Genomic DNA, 4,999 nt, shown 5'->3' on the forward strand with positions numbered 1-4,999 from the left:
ATGTGATGCCTCTGTGACTCCACCGTATTTTAGGTCTCTCAAAGGACATGTTAATTTTATCATATCAACTTTGCAACCCACGATGGTGATTTCCTTTCTTCACTCCTTGAACTAGATGGTTCTTTGGCTATCACCTTAGCCACATACCCCTTTCTCTGAGAATGCACACTGCCCGCCCCCCCATCAGGCTTGCCCTCCCTAATGCTGCTCTCTTGGCCACAGCTGGTTGGCTGAGCGGTAGATAGTCTACCCAAGCCAGACCAATCAGGTTTTCACTTCTAACCCAAGCTGGGCCAATCAGCACCTCCACCCTTGGTATTGGAAGTAGGGTACGGGATCACCACACAGGTCATTAGTGGTATGGAGCTGAGGTCTTGATGCAGTTCCCAGCTGGTGTGGCCATTTCTTCCACTGTGTTTGGAGAAACAAAGCCGGTCTGAAATGAGACAGCCGTGATAGATAAACAAAAAGTGGAGACAAGAAACGAAGACCACCAGAGAGACAGTGCGGTGGACACCACAAGCCCCTTAGTCATCGCCCCCCCTCTACTGGATAAGCTGAAGGTTAGACACCTTCCTTTCCCAGCTTCCCTTGCAGCTAGACCCAGCCATGTTGCCCAGTTCTGGCCAATGACGTGCAAGTGAAGGTCCTGGGCAGGGCTTCCCATCTGGAATTAAAGGCAAGACTTTGCTAGGGGAGAGATTTTTCTCTTTGTCCCTTTGTCTTGTCTGCTTTTTCCCTCCTGAAGCTCAGACTTGGAGCTGGAGCAGCCATGCTGGGAATCACCAGGAAACAAGCAAGAGGCCAAAGCCCACCTCAAGGACAATGGAGTGGAAAGATATGAAAAGCCTGGGTGGGAGCCTGGTAACATCACTGTGCTGTACACCACAGTGTACAGAACAGCCTACCTCTGTACATCCTGTTGTGTAAATAAATAAATCCCTCTCTGTTTAAGTCACTGTAGTCAGGTGTACCTGTGTGTGCTATGGAGCAAACCACTTAAAACTTCTCAGTGTTAGTCACTCAGTCGTGTCTGACTCTTTGTGACCCTATGTACTGTAGCCCACCAGGCTCCTCTGTCCATGGCATTCTCCAGGCAAGAACACTAGAATGGGTTTCCATTCCCTTCTCCAGGGGATCTTCCCAACCCAGAGATTAAACCTGGGTCTCCTGCATTGCAGGCAGATTCTTTACCATCTGAGCAACTTGCTGACTTACAATGGTGAACATTATTTCTCATGATTTCATGGGTCAAGCAGGACACATGTACTGGTCTGGGCTGGCCTGGCTGGAGCTGGATGGCTCTGGATGCCTCGTGTTCATGCCTGGTCATTGACAGGCAAGTGGGTGAGGGCAGTGGTTCTCAATCAGGGGCGATTTTGTCACCCAGGGAATATTGGGCAATATCTGGACACAACTTTGGTGGTTAAACTGGTGTGGGGGTGCAACTATCTAGGGCAGTATTCCCCAACCTCTGGAATCTAATGCCTGATGATCTGAGGTGGGGAAGATGTAATAAAAATAGAAATAAAGTGTACAATAAATATAATGCACTTGAAATCATCCTGAAAACATCCCTCTGCCCCAGTCCATGGAATCTTCCATGAAACTGGTCCCTGGTGCCAAAAAAGGTGAGGACCACTGATCTGGGGGTAGAGGCCAGGGATGCTGCTTAGCATCTCACAGTGCACAGAACCGCTCCCCACAACAAAGACTTATTTGATTCGAAATGTTGACAGTACCGAGAATGAGAAACCCTGGTCTAGAAAGGCATCAGCTAGGATTTCTCTCTCTGCCTGGTGTGATCTCTCATTGCCCAGCAGGTCAGACCAAGCCACAGGTTCCCAAGAGCTGCAGGAGAGACCAAGCCCCAAAGCACACTTTTCAAGTCTCCACCTGCCTTGTGTTTGCCAATATGTTATCAGACGAAGCAAACTGCACACCAGGGTTCATCTGGGAGAGGCTGCACATTTTCACCTACCCACGTCAAGGCTTCTGTTATTTAAAAGCTGAAAGCATTCCAGCTGACACAGAAAGTTACCCTAATTCCTGATGACTTTCTGGTTCCTGGTTTCTTTCCTGGGAAAGGCCAGTTCTAGGGCCTGCCCTTGGGTTCCACTAGGACAGTGTATCGCTCCAGGGTTTCTGGTCGCAAACAACGGAAACCTCCTGTGGCTAACTTAAACAGAGAGGGAGCTTATCAAAAGGCAACAAGGTAGGTTAGAGAACCACAGGGTGAGCAAACCTGAGACGTCAGGACCATCAGGAGAAAAGTCAGGACTGTCAGGAACCAGCTCTTCTTTCCCATAGATGTCCTCTTTTTTTGCTTCAGCTGGTTTGAGTTTCTGTTATTGCAAACAAAATGGCCTTTATTAAGACACTCTTGGGACTTCCCTGGCTGTCCAGTTGTTAGGTCATCACCTTGCAATGTGGAGGGTGCCAGTTCCATCCTTGTTCAGGGAGCTAGGATCCCACATGCCTTGCGGCTGAAAAACCAAAATGTAAAACAGAAACAATATTGTAATAAATTCAATGAAGACTTTTTTTAAAAGACATTCTGGTACACGGCCCCCACTGGTAGCTCTGAGAAGCTCCCAGTGACCTTTCCCCTGGGGTTGTTCCAAGGGACAACAAGGGACAGGTGGCTTCACCCTCCTCCCAGATCTCCCAGTCTTCTGGTCCTTCCGAGAGGCTAAATCAAACAATTTCCTCCCACCCTTGCCAATGGCCACCCATTTGGATTCGTGACTTTGCAGATAAGGTGCCCTTCTCCAGCAACTTGGCACAGCCAGCCATGCCTGCTGTTGTGGAAACCAGAGTCATGAAGTGTCTGCGGGAAAAAACAGCTTCTGCCAGATCTGCATTCCCAAGTGTGTTCCTGGTAAACGGAGAGGTTTCTAATTTTCTAGGGTCTTAAGAATGAAAGCAATACACCGAGGATGATGAGAGGAAACCCAACACCTGCTCACGCTGATGCGCTTCTCTTTTCCGTACTGAGGTTCCTAAAGCCTCTTTTCTGTACTGAGGTTAGGGCGCCCAGTGAGGGTAGACTATTTCAGCTTATCAGCTTGGCCTCATTTCTATCAAGATGCACTGCTTGCATTCATCTACTCAGTGTCCCGAGTTATTTTGGGCCCATTCATGACCTTATGTCCCTGCTTTTGTTTTTAAACATTTTTCTTTGTCCATCTGTTCCCTAGGAATCCATCACAATGCCTCCTTCCTGCAGTGGGAAGCATTAGCAGATTCCTTGTTTTGACTTTACTCTCATAATGCTTTCATTCCTAAGACCCTAAGAAATTGAAGGCAGAAATTTTATCTTCTGGCTCACCGTGGTCTAATCATCAGAGGTACTCTATTCGGATCAATCACTTTTATGGTTAAACAACCAGCCTTCATTCATTCAGGCAACAAACGCTAGGTACCTACTATGAACCTGATGCAAAGAACTGACTCATTGGTAAACACTCTGATTCTGGGAAGGAATGAAGGCAGGAGAGAAGAAGGGGATGGCAGAGGATGAGATGGTTGGATGGCATCACCAACTCGATGGACACGAGTTTGAGCAAGCTCCGGGAGTTGGTAATGGACAGGGAAGCCTGGCATGCTGCAGTCCATGGGGTCGCAAAGAGTCGGACACGACTGAGTGACTGAACTGACTGATTGTGCACCAGGCACTAATGATACTGTGCTAGATCTTGTAGCCTACACCTCTGCTCCCCTGTCTTCTCACCATCTGACCCGCTGCTTACCTGAGGAGTGGAATCGTTCATTTAGTGGGTGTGTTGCCTGGGAGAGCTCACCTGTGACATTCCCATCCTCTTTTTTGGCTTTCTATGAGATTCCTGCTGGGCCTTCTCTAGAGAGAGCTGCACACAGCAGTTACCCTTTTCTGGAAGTTTCTTTGTGCCTTTCAACATTTGAATTTTAATAACTAATAATTGCAAACTTGTTAGAGCATCCTTGCCAGCCATCAGATCCTGCGCTAAGCACAGCCCAGACATTATCCCTTTCAGTCCTCACTGTGTGTATCACTCCTATTTCACATGTGAAAACAATAAGAAGTAAGTTACTTGCCCAAGAGAAAAAGCCTCAGAGCTCAGACTTCATACTCAACTGCCCCAATGCAGCGCTTTCCTCAGTGAAGTCCAGGAACCAGCTTGTTATCTACTGGTCAATGAAGATCGGGTTGGCAAACTTTTTCTATAAAGGGCCATTTCCCTTTGTGAATGGGGTCAGTGTCATGACTACTCAACTCTGCCATTGTAGCATGATAACTGGACAAATGAGCATGGCTGTGTCCCAATAAAAACTTTATTTATAAAGATAGGCAGGGGGCCAGATGTGCTAGACCCATGTTAGACACTTAACCCAGACTACATTGTTAACATCTGCATGGCTATTGCCTGCCACATAACTACCAGGAAGCCAGTTTATCAACATCTCCATCACTGAGAGCATCTGGAGCTTTTACTATGAACCATGCACTTCACTAAACACTTCACATAAATTTTCTCATTTAATCCTCTCAATACTCCAGGAGGAGAGATCCATTGCCATTTATAGACAGTGCAACTGAGGCCTCTAGAAAGGTAAAACAGGCTGCCCTAGGTCACCCCAAAGGGATTTTCAGATCCAGATCCTAACCATGATGCAACACTGCCTTTCACCATCACAGCCCTGCATCTGAACAATAGGAAGCTTTGCAGGTGAATCAGGAGAACTGCCTTCCACTGAACCAAGCTTGAAGGAAATAAGGCTTCATGACAAACCCCTTCCTCTCGGCATCCTGGCTTACTCGCCCCTTCTCAGAGTCCCCTAATTTCTTTAGTTACTACCTGAGTTCAGGTGTCCCTGGCCTGGGCACCGTGCTCTCTCTTTCAACCAACTTTGCCTGCCTCGGCCTTGTGCTAATTTGACAACCTGCTTTCCAGTTTCCCAAATCCTCATGTTCCCCTGCAGATCCTAGCTCCCACATGCACTGTTTACCCCTACTCTC

This window comes from Cervus canadensis, chromosome 13 (genome assembly GCF_019320065.1).
Source record: "Cervus canadensis isolate Bull #8, Minnesota chromosome 13, ASM1932006v1, whole genome shotgun sequence".
In the NCBI taxonomy this organism is placed as follows: domain Eukaryota; kingdom Metazoa; phylum Chordata; class Mammalia; order Artiodactyla; family Cervidae; genus Cervus; species Cervus canadensis.